This window comes from Syngnathus scovelli, chromosome 19 (assembly GCF_024217435.2).
Source record: "Syngnathus scovelli strain Florida chromosome 19, RoL_Ssco_1.2, whole genome shotgun sequence".
In the NCBI taxonomy this organism is placed as follows: Eukaryota; Metazoa; Chordata; class Actinopteri; order Syngnathiformes; family Syngnathidae; genus Syngnathus; species Syngnathus scovelli.
In genome coordinates, this window is record NC_090865.1 from 7,027,870 (window position 1) to 7,040,273 (window position 12,404).

A 12,404-nucleotide genomic window follows, 5' to 3' on the forward strand; every position below is an offset into this window, starting at 1 on the left:
TTTGATGAAGCATTCTAAACGGGTCGAATATCAGAACGGGCAGCTGCAACACGAGCTGACAGACACCTGTGGACAACACTGTGTGTATTATCTAAGTCAACGTGGGTGGGGGCTCACCTATGGTGAAGTGCTGACTCATTACAATTCCGATCCTCTCCATAACGACGCCATGGTTAGTGAGTTTGTCAAAAAATGTCAAAGGCCAGACCGGATGTGCGGCGGGCAAACATCATGTTCATTCCATAAATTTAAAAAATGTCATTGTCTGAAACCGTGTTAATGTTTTATAAAAATCTCTTTTATTCAATAAATATTGTTAAAGAGAGTTGCAGAGTGCGTTTTTTTTTCACTAACAACAATAGAGTATCTTCTAATAACTAATCCATTTTAGTATCGGCGATGTCCTCTTTCTTTTTTTTATTCATCATGCTTACATCTTCTACATAAGAAACATCCACCTGCGTGAAGTTGGCCCCCCCAACCTCGCAAAATTTAAGGAAAATAGTCCGATTCGTTTGTGCTTCGTTTGTGCCGGTTTGTGCAGCAAAAATCATCGTTTGTGCTGCTATGGTTTTTTAGTTATGAACGATTATTTTATAGGTCATCCAGAGTTCACCCAGCCCCCCCTTTCCCCCCAAATGGACGCAAAATGGTACCGTTCGTTTGTGCTTCGTTTGTGCTGGTTTGTGCAGCAAAAAGTTTCGTTTGTGCTGCTTCCGTTTCGGAGATATTAGACATTTAATTTCTAGCGATGACGTCATCGAGCCCCCCCTTTTTCTCCAAATGGACCCAAATTGGTACCTTTCGTTTGTGCTTCGTTTGTGCTGGTTTGTGCAGCAAAAAGTTTCGTTTGTGCTGCTTCCGTTTCGGAGATATTAGGCATTTAATTTCTAGCGATGACGTCACCGTGAACTTGGCCCCCCCTTTTTCTCCAAATGGACCCAAATTGGTACCGTTCGTTTGTGCTTCGTTTGTGCTGGTTTGTGCAGCAAAAAGTTTCGTTTGTGCTGCTTCCGTTTCGGAGATATTAGACATTTAATTTCTAGCGATGACGTAACCGTGAACTTGGCCCCCCCTTTTTCTCCAAATGGACCCAAATTGGTACCTTTCGTTTGTGCTTCGTTTGTGCTGGTTTGTGCAGCAAAAACTTTCGTTTGTGCTGCCTCCGTTTCGTAGATATTACACATTTATTTAATAGCGATGACATCACGTAGCTCCGCCCCCGTATTTACTTCCAAATGGACCCAAAATAAAATAGTGCCGTTCGTTTGGGCTTCGTTTGTGCTGGTTTGTGCTGCAAAAAGTTTCGTTTGTGCTGCTTCCGTTTCGGATATATTAGGCATTTAATTTCTAGCGATGACGTAACCGTATTTCGTCGCGAATTTCAAGCTCCTGGACTGGAATGCTCCTGATGTAGGACGAATACAAGGTAAATATGTTCTTCGTCTTTTTTTCTTCTTTTTATCTTGCAGAAAACTTTCACTGCGGGAAACGGCTTTTGGTACGAGGATATTTCTGTTCTTATTTTTTTTTATTGTGCTTATCGATTAATTCCCTTGTTATCATTACGCCTATATGATCATTATTTTCAATTAAATCTGACGTGTAAAAGGTTCACTGCAACCTAAATACCTGGTGAGTCTATGTTTGTTCCAAAACATTGATTACTGCAACAATTAATACATGTATGTGAAGTTGATGACAGCCAGAAAAAGAAACTTGAAAACGTGAAAAAATAACTTTCTTTGTCAAACGGAACATCATCAACATTTTTTACAACAATTCAAACAATGTATCACTGCAATGTGTAGAACACAGCATGCGGGAAGATTTTAGTGTTTACTGATGCTGCTTTCACTCCACTTCCCAGGTCATTATAGATCTCCCAGGCATATGCAGTCCTCCTGCAGTATGCCACATAATGGCCAAGAGAATCCTGGGTCAGTCCTGGTTCAAAGCCAATGACAGCTCTTAAAGTAAATGTCTTCTCTTTTAGCTCCAGACTGGAGGGAAATTCAAGCAAGGCAACTTCCTTGCAACTGCTACCAAGGTCAGTGCCAATCCACACAAACTCTCCCAGATTGTAGCTGTGAGTGACATTACCTGAACACAGAGCCTTGCCTGTACTGTCGTCCTGTGTTTCGAATGAAGACGGACACTGGGAAGGGTTTTCTATTGGCCTGAGGCAGAGAGAGTCAGGAAGACTGAGTCCCTCTTCAGCAGCAGTCTGAAGAGAAGCCATGCCACAGGTCTGCAGGACAGCAATGTTTACACAAACAAATGAAACTTGCCTCGTTACTTGTTGGCTTAAACTGCAGTACTGTGAGGAGCATTGTTTTATCAAATGAACACTTGGGATATTCCTCATTGCGCTCTCAATTACAGTGGAGATGTGGCATTGTGCATCAATTTGGAGAGCACCAGAGGTCAGGAGGACAGGTTTGAATATTTGCCCCAGCAGTTCTGCCCTCTGTGAGTATACCTGTTGGTTCACACCCTGTGTTGTGATGGTTTTCACCAGGTGGAGGAATTGGTTCCCATGTTCATAGTTCAGAACAGTCTTTTCAAATGAAAAACTTTCACAGAAAGAACAGCATAAGCATTGCAAGACAGAATCAAATGCACAGGTATTGAGCACAAACACTTTTGATGTGCGAAGTTTAACAGGCTGTTGATGATTCCCGTTTTTCAACAATGGTACCTTGACTTTTTTCCAGCCCACTCGTGTATCAATATGCAGCCATTCAGGACAAGGAGAAAGATATGACGTGATCTTTCTTTTCTTCGGTGCGACCGCTAAACCTCTCCAGTTTTCAACTGCACTGTCAGTAGATGCATCTGGCTCCGCTTCTTCAGGATGAGATTTTTTTTCCCTTTTGTTTACTACTTCAGTTTGAGAAGTACTGCAGACGTTGTCAGGCTCTTTGACAGTCGTGGCATCACACTCATCCTTTTCACTTTTTTGTTTTGCAAAGCAAATCCGCATGTTTCCTTCAATGAAGGAAAGATGACGAGCAACAAACCGGTCCACACGCATGGGTAGGCTTTCATGCTTGAAAAGGTCTTTTTTTATGTTTTTGAACTCTGCTTCAACAGCTGCGGAACTTGCAGTGATGCTGGTGCTTTTGAAGAGAGGGACCATTATTGCTGTCCAGAGTGGCAAGTAACTTCCAAGTCCTGTTATTTGGGGAATAATCTCAGGGAGGAAGTGGATGTTGTCTCTATCCCCATCAGCCATGGCAAGTGACCTGCTCTCCTCACATATTTCTGTCACCCACTGTCGGACATTAGTCTGGATGTGTTGGTTTAATGCATCACCTGGTTCTTGTCCCTCATCTTCCTCATCTGAAATGGGGACAAATTCCTCCGCGATTTGCGCTCTCAAGCATTTCTTGCACTTTTCTGATCGAATAGGGGCTCCAGAACTGTCATTACCCTCTGTCTCACTCAATGCCACAATGGTGATAGCACGGAGAAGTTCTTTTGCATGTTGCAAACATTGTGACTTAAGAAGCTGTGCAATTGACCTGACAAAGAAATCCTTAACACGAGGTCTTTTGTTTTTCAGGCAGTCCCATCGGCAGATCATCTTAATACAGTGTGCTACATCTACCCTAACAAAACATCGAGGTAGATGTCCAGGCTGATTCCCATGTGAAATGTTAAAGCACTCATTGATGTAGCTCTTCAAATCAGGATGAGGGGTAAAAGCTTTGACTAGAGCTCCAAGAATCGCCAGCGAAAAGTCACTTACTGCTTCTTTAGGAACAGATGCACCTGCATGGATCCATTCCTTCAGCCACTGTGTGATAGCATTAATATCATGCTTCTCTGACAACATCTGCACGACTGGGACACTGGAGCTGGTATGCCCTGTCATAACACCCTGATACAGGAAGATATGGCCAGACATGCCATTCGGCCTCATCAGTTTTTTAACTATTGAGCCCATTGCATCAACACATAATATTGGGTGAGATTTCTTTAAGCTCTTGTACATATGCATTTGTGTTTGACTCCAATAGTGACAGAAAAACTTGTCAAGTCCAATGTCTGATGCTGTCACTGTGAGGTGCACTGTATTTCAACATCTGCAATGATAAAATTGGATTTTTGTCACCTAATGGCAAATAATTTTTCTCTTGCTTTGCCTTGCGCAGGGTGGCCAAATTTGGCAGGTGGCTTGGCTCAGGTACTCCGAAGGTCATCAGTTTATTTGCCTGTGATGCTCGCCATACATGTGGTTCCATCCTGCCCTCACAAAGTTCCTTGGCTACCTGGACACGCAACTGTCCAGATAGAAACCGTTTTGAGCTACCAGCGTGTAGAGAGTCATCACTGTTCTTAACCCGTTTCTGCCCATAGTCTATATATAGACGCACCAATTTCCATAACATCTGGCGCCCTCAAATGACGACCAACATTCATGCCGGTTGTATCCGGTTATAACCAGTCTTTCACCTGTCGAAAACGGAATCGCCGCCATCTGCCCAGTGTATGAGTCAGTCGCGCTAGGTGATCAAAGCCGGACAGTTGCGATTCACGATGGAACATGATCAAAGGAAAGCTCCGTGAAATTATGATAGACTCGACATAGGGGCGTGAAACTTTTAGGGAACAACTATCATATAATGGTTATTGACTGATGTGATTGTTGTGATGATTCGCCCTGACGTATTTCCTCCATGTATTATTTTATGCAAAACATCTATATATAGACTATGGGCGTCTATGCGTACAAAATCAGTGCTGGATGAGCACAGATGAAGATCTCCAGTGCGCCCTCGTTGCTGGGGCCATATCACGCAACAGGTTCGAGGAGATCATCCGCTACATTCACTGCGCCGACAACGCGCACCTGAACCTCAGCGACCGGATGACAAAGTTGCGTCCCATGATGGACATCCTCAACGCTCGGTTCGGGGAGGCGTATCCAATGGACTGCGATATTGATTTGGACGAGGCAATGATAGAATATTTTGGAAGACACGGATGCAAGCAAGCAATCCGAAACAAGCCGGTGCGGTTCGGCTTCAAGGCCTGGTGCCTGAACAGTGGGACCAGCGGCTTCCTGCTCCGCTTTGACATCTACCAGGGGGCGAGTGGAGATGCCTCTGAAGTCGAACGCAAGTTCGGCAAGGGCGGTGGCACGCTCCTTCGACTTCTGGACGACCTCCCCGATGCTGTGCGTGCACTTCCACTACGCGTCTACATTGACAACTATTTCACCGGCCTCCCGCTAGTTGCAGAGCTGCGCAGGCGGGGCTACGCTTGCACGGGGACGATCCGAGAAAACCGCATCCCGCGCTCCTGCCCGATCACAGATCAGAAAGCTATGAAGAACAAGCCGCGTGGTGCCGTGTCTGTCGTGCACAGCACAAACGAAGCACAAACGAAAGGTACCAATTTGGGTCCATTTGGAGAAAAAGGGGGGGCTCGATGACGTCATCGCTAGAAATTAAATGTCTAATATCTCCGAAACAGGGCGGCTCGGTGGCGTGCTGGGTAGCACGTCCGCCTCACAGTTAGGAGGGTGCGGGTTCGATTCCACCTCCAGCCCTCCCTGTGTGGAGTTTGCATGTTCTCCCCGGGCCCGCGTGGGTTTTCTCCGGGCACTCCGGTTTCCTCCCACATTCCAAAAACATGCTTGGTAGGCCGATTGAAGACTCCAAATTGTCCCTAGGTGTGAGTGTGAGTGCGATTGGTTGTCTGTCTCTGTGTGCCCTGCGATTGGCTGGCAACCAGTTCAGGGTGTCCCCCGCCTACTGCCCGATGACGGCTGGGATAGGCTCCAGCACGCCCGCGACCCCCGTGGGGACTAAGCGGTTCAGAAAATGGATGGATGGATGGATATCTCCGAAACGGAAGCAGCACAAACGAAACTTTTTGCTGCACAAACCAGCACAAACGAAGCACAAACGAACGGTACCATTTTGGGTCCATTTGGGGGGAAAGGGGGGGCTGGTGAACTCTGGATGACCTATAAAATAATCGTTCATAACTAAAAAACCTTAGCAGCACAAACGATGATTTTTGCTGCACAAACCGGGACAAACGAAGCACAAACGAATCGGACTATTTTCCTTAAATTTTGCGAGGTTGGGGGGGGCAACTTCACGCAGGTGAAACATCCTCATCTTCACCTGTAGCGTATTTTGAACGTTTAAAATCTGCGCGAGCCAAGGGGTTGGAGATGCTTGTTTCCGGTAAGTTTAACCGGGCTAGCGTCCGAAGAAATTCACTCCATCCTACCGGTTTGTCGTTGATTTTTTTTCCCACTCGCACAGAAATGTCTCAACAAATCGCTCATATGGGAGCCTTTGATAGTTTTTCCTCTAAAAATAAATTCACTTAACGGCGTCTGTTAGGTTCAAAATCAGCAAAAGGATCAGCAGACAAAACCAGTGGGGCAGAATATTGAGTCTTTTCTCACGAGGAGTGCATTCAGACTTACAGCAATCCGACTACACTAAAAATCTGTTTACACTCCTCGCTCTTTTTATTTGGAATGCCCTACCCACAGTGTGAGACGATTAGCCCCTGAGGGTAAGGGGGAAAAAAGATTGCGGGCCTCGTCTCATAAGAAAAGAAACAAAAAGTAATGCACAAAGTGTTGCGTGCAGATATGGCTATATCAGCAAAACAGTTTAAACAATATTCGAGAGATAAAAAGAGAAAGTGACGTTCTTTAAGGACGATCAGAAGGTTCATGACGCATCATTTGACCTGTTGTTTTCACGATCTGTTCTGGTGGACGCTGAGATGTCAGCAGTATCTTGTTTGACACAACCGTCATCTCGCCCCCGACCCAGCCGTAATCCCTCTGTTCTGTTGCACAAGATAAGAATAAGCAAGGCAAAGCAGCAAGCATACTGAGCAGTAACATTATGAATAAGTACTCATTAGAGAACGCATGATAACATATATATACAATTTTTCTAACAGCGTCCAGCTTACATCTTCTGCCGACAGTCTTTTCAGCACATAGTTGGCATTGCGTCGGAAACGTGGACCTATGGCGTCCAAAATATCCTCATAGCGTCTACCTGTCACCTCAATTGTGGCCTCATCTGTGGTCTTTATTTCACCCCCCTCATTGGCTTCGTTGCGAATCGTAATAGGAATTGGAGTCTTTTTGTTTGACCAACCCCATGTAACGCTGCATTAAGGTTTGATAAATTTTGATCTTTTCATATTGATTTCAATTTTTATTATCCAAAACCTGTTTCATCTCTTCATCCAAAGAATGCTCTGCTGTATCACGGATGGTCGGAGCGGGTCGATTCAGCCTCTCGAGCTGATAAGGTGAAATCAGGAACATTTTCTGAGCTGTTTTCAAACTCATTTTATGATTTGTTCATAAAGCCACTAATGACACTTCCGAGAACAGGTGTGAAAGCGTCCAGTAACGGCAATATAAAACCACCTTTCTGAACTAACACAGCTCTTTTCTTCTTCAAAGTATTTTTCTTATCAGCCAAAAAGCGGATATTTTTCTTTTGCTTTTCAAGTCTCTTGTAAAGTTTTGATTTTAAGGGTACATGTCCTTTAAGAAGATTTAGAGCAATCTCACATAATGCTTTCACTAAACTACTGGGACCTCTGAGTAGCAAATGCTTACGTTTGGCCGGTTTGGATGTAAACAGAGATTTGAGTAACGGCGCGTTTGTTTTTAAAAGCTTCGTCATCGTTTTATTGTTTGGGTATATAAACGACAGGCCACTGGTTATGTAGTACACCTGTACGTAGTCTATATTGTTCTGGGCATGAAGGTGTCAAATCTACCAGTAAATACCCATGCGGCTCTCTTGTAGCATCTTCAAAGCATTCCAGGAAAAACTTCCGGTTGCTGGGAGAAATTTGATTTGCCAGGACACTCACCTGCAGTTTATCGCGGGGGTTTTTGAACAAAATCAAATAATTACTGTTTAAACTAATAGTACGGCTGAATTTGCCCTGATGGAATACATTCTGCGTTAGCATTATAACGCTTAAATTTTTATGATGCCTATATTGGGTGAATATTCGGACCACTTCCGGTTTATCCGAAGCTTGGAAGATGATGTCATCCAAAATCAGTAGATGCTGCTGCTCTGGCGGGAACAGCTTCTCGTCATCAAAAGATTCAGGCAGCCCCTTGATAAAAACAATGTCTTTATTCAGGTTTTTGAGCTCATCGTACATTGGTTGATATGAAGTATAAACCCAGACAATATTATCAGGTTTTTTTCTCATAACATGTTCAGGATTTTCCAATACATTTTTTACAAAGAAAGTCTTGCCACAACCTGAAGGCCCTGCTACTAGAGATGAAAAAGGAAGTTCTAATCTAGGGTCAAATTCAATCTGGTTAAAAGCCATTTCCACACACAGACACACGTATGGATAGATAGATAGAAATATCAGTAGCCAAACGGTTCAGTGGTGCCTCGCTCTAGCAGCCTTCTTTTATCGTACACCACACGAAGCCGCTTGGAAAATCACTCTCTTATCACGAACGATATTATGTTGAGGAGTGTATAGCACATCTGAGGTTGCACCTGCTGTATTGATGTACCCTTGAACCAAACTGAGCATGCTATCGAGATTGATGCTCTGACCGCTTTCATGAGTCTGCATGATCCCCTTCACTTTCATGACCGTCTGAGATGATCCTCGTGTTTTGTAAGCGTATGTTTTTGGCCCCGCTGAGACAAATTCTAAAATGCTGTCATTCGAAGCTCATCTGTCAAATCACCCAGATAATCCCCTAGAGGGAGAACACTTTCGCCCGGTTTCACCGTGTACACGAGGCTGTCTGTATCGGTGTAAAGGACACGCATCTGTAAAATTTCTAAATAGCTGTACATTTTTAGGCGTGCATAGGCTGTTGTGAAACACGCTGCAGCCACGTTTGATGTTTTTGAGGCGGGGATCTCATTGTGTTGAAACAATACTGCACAATTGAAAGCTTCTCACTGATAAAACAGAAGAATTTCACATTGTACAGACCTGAAAACAGAAGTTCAAAAAAATCCTCAGATTTTGTCACAATTTTTGTGTTTGTCATGTTCTCACGCTGCGCAAGTTTTCCCCACAGATTGTTAAGACAGAGTTTTGACACTTACCTTTTGCCAGGGTTTACAGCAATTTTGGAAGGGTCTAGTTGGATACCCTGATGAATGGCATACCCTTCTATGTATCTTTCTCTATCCGCCTGGTTGACCACGTGAGCCGGATAACCTGAAGATTCCTGTTTAACTTTTAGAAATGTTCGCATGTAATCGCGGAAAATTGTGTCGCTCGTTCTTGTGTAATGCCATACTAATATCTGCAACCGTGTACCCGAGATCAAGTGCCTTAACAAATTCAGGGGTTGTCCAAACACCTGTTAACGATCTTTGCTCATCACTATGTGTACACGCCGTCTGCTGGTTGTTACACTCGGCGCATGTACGGCACAGTGGGAAGACGAGTTTGCCTTTAGCTGTTTTGAAGGGTAGAACAGGAAAATACAAACCACGGGGTGGGTTGACTGTGGCGCTGATGAAACCGAAATACGACCTAGGGTCTTTAAAATCACCGTGGATAATTGTTGGATGACCGATAGGGTAGGTGCCTGTACTGTTGATGAAAGGGTATAATGACGTCACATCAACATACAACACGCGCTCGTTAGGCTCAGCCGTGTATCTTAAAACGAATGCGTTTGTTTGGCCCCCCAAAAGAGCCTGCCTCGGTTTGAGCGGTGTAGGAAATTTGTTTTTTTTCAGGAATTCCTTCACCTCCATGTTCATCTTTTTCATTTGCAACCATTCATGCTCCCACATAATTACAAGGTACACATCCTGTCTAAGCTGTAGGTCCTGAATTTTCTTTTGTGTTTTATCAAACCTCTCCTGAAAAGGGTGTTTTGTTGTCGGGCATATTTTAGAGAGGTCGAAGCATTCTGCGCAGCCGTGGTGATAACAACCAAAATACTCAAACACTATTTTTATGCCCCCAATTTCAGAATAGCCGTCTACCGTGTAGCTAACTTCACCCCCGTTCAATGCATGTCTAATTTGGATATTTTGGCTGTGCATGATCCATTGCATGTACTGAATAGAATCGTGCGAAAAAGCTTTGTGCTGACGCATATAGTTGTCTGATGGTGTAATGGCTAGTGTTTGAAGAGTTAGAAAATTAGTGCGAAAAACTTTCATGCACGCAGACGCAATTGTTACCGCATTGAATGGATCTGTTCCGGTGGCCTCAAAAAACTCGCTCCTGAATTTCTCACACCCCTGCATTAACAGGTCAACATTATTCTGGGGGTGCACATCAGTGAGGACCTCTCCTGGTCCGAAAACACCTCGTCACTGGCGAAGAAAGCTCAGCGCCGCTTGTACTTCCTGCGGAAGCTCAGGCGTGCATGTGCTCCTCAGGCAGTCCTGTCTACATTCTACCGTGGCACCATTGAGAGCGTCCTCACCAGTTGCATCGCTGTCTGGGGTGGTAACTGCACTGAACAGAACTTGAAGGCCCTGCAGCGCATAGTGAATACGGCTGGTAAGATTATTGGTGCTTCGCTACCCTCCCTGAAGGACATTTACACCTCCCATGTCGCCCGCAAGGCAACCTCGATTGCCAGAGATGTGAGTCACCCGGCTCACTCTTTGTTTGACCTTCTGCCCTTTGGGGAGAGGTACAGGAGCCTGCGCTCCCGCACCACCAGACTCGCCAACAGCTTCTTTCTCCAGGCTGTTAGGGCCCTGAACTCGCTACCCCCTTCTGCGTAGCGTGCGGCACTGTTGCGCTATTTTCGGGAATGTCTGCTGTACGCGCACTTGCTCCTTTTTTTTCTGCTCCTCCTATTTATTTATTTATTTATTTATTTATTTATTTATTTATTTATTTATTGTTGTGTTATTTATTCATTATTTATTCAGCACGCTTTTGTTATACTTGTTTACTTGTTTGTCTGTTGTGAGCCATGTCTTGTCACCGTGGGATAGGGGGGAACGAAATTTCGCTTTCTTTGTGTGTCTTTGGCATGTGGAGAAATTGACAATAAAGCTGACTTTGACTTTGACTTTGACTTTTGACTTTTATTCTCGCAGTAGGCTATCGCCTGTTTAGCAAAATCAAACACATTGTTAGCTTCTTTGGCATACCATTCGTCAAACTTTGATCGTTGCGGGGGTGACATTCGTTCGAGACCGTAGTACGCGGGGTCAGGGTGAGACCCTACGCAGTTTAGATGCTCTAAAGAGCTGAATTTGTGTGGGAAGTAACCCTTTGATTTGTCTTCAAACCCCAGGGCCTTAGGCATCGCACTTAGAGGCATCGTCAAGAATGAGAGTCTATGAATCGAGATTTTGTGTCTAAATGGACAAATGATAGAACTTTACTCCCCTGCATCAGAAAAGTTTGAGACCTAATTCAAGCATTCTCCTTATCAGTATGTATGAATCAAAACGGCTCGCATTATGTGCAACAAACGTAGTATGTTTAAACCGTGGCCTTCGAAATAACCTGAGAAATTCGTCCAACACAATCTGTGCCAAACCATTGTTTCGTCAGTTTATTTGATTTGCAACAGATGAGAAAAGGTTTGCGTAAACCATCTGTATCTACATAGGTTTCGAAATCGTAGTAGAGTACATTTTTGCACGGTGGTTGAGGTTTGATGGGCTGAATGTAGCACATGTGGGGGTTCAGCAAGGCATCATCTAGATTTAAGATATCATCACACACTGTGCACTTTTTAACGGGGCAACGATGTTTAGCACCGGTACCATCAGCTTTCACATAATACCGAAGACCACACTGCAAGCATTTTTTGTATGAAGTGCAGTTGCTCACACGATTCATTGATCGAAACTCTTTATGTTTGGTAAAGCATTCCTCATTACGACAAGTTTTGTAACAGTCGGGGCAGATGACAGATTTAATCCGTCGTCGTTTACAACACGGATCGAGACAAACGCTACAGTGTCCTTCACACTGATGCTGTTGCCAATTCTCGTGCCCTTTGTAACAATGCCTGCGAAAGAATGCATGTCCAACAAATGCCTCTATCGCTTTCACGCTGTAATATTGACCCGCGAGGTGTAAGACAAATAAAGTGTCGTTATCTGTTTTGGGATAATGCGTGTCAAAAAAAGTCATAGGGCGGCAGTCCTCTTTTCGATACATTAAAGTTATTTTCCGTTTGAGGATTTTCTCAAATTTATGAACATCGCCCAGACTCACAGGTGTTTGACAATCCAATCCTACACTCTCGTGTAAGAGCCCTGCCTGTCTTGTGGCCTGTTTTGTTGTGAGTGTGTCATTTAGCAGATAGGTTAGTGAGAGCGCGAAACACAAACTGTTGTCTTTATTACGAGGTATGTGTAAGTGGTAGTTTTTTCAACCTCAAAATCTCTCTGTTGGTAGTGTTC

General features: G+C 44.2%; 1 long non-coding RNA gene across 10 annotated transcripts; it reads left to right on the forward strand.

Moving 5' to 3' along the window:
* Positions 1 to 764: 764 nt before the first annotated feature.
* LOC137839726 (uncharacterized) lies at positions 765 to 4,124 on the forward strand. Of its 10 annotated transcripts, none has more exons than XR_011085853.1 (8): positions 765 to 1,429; positions 1,871 to 2,050; positions 2,114 to 2,249; positions 2,386 to 2,627; positions 2,718 to 3,039; positions 3,112 to 3,243; positions 3,573 to 3,704; positions 3,766 to 4,124. It is a non-coding gene; the product is annotated as an uncharacterized lncRNA (long non-coding RNA). The 10 variants fall into 10 exon arrangements; XR_011085852.1 differs by having other exon boundaries at positions 3,772 to 4,124; XR_011085854.1 differs by having other exon boundaries at positions 1,871 to 1,940; positions 1,997 to 2,050; positions 3,573 to 4,124.
* Positions 4,125 to 12,404: the final 8,280 nt, after the last annotated feature.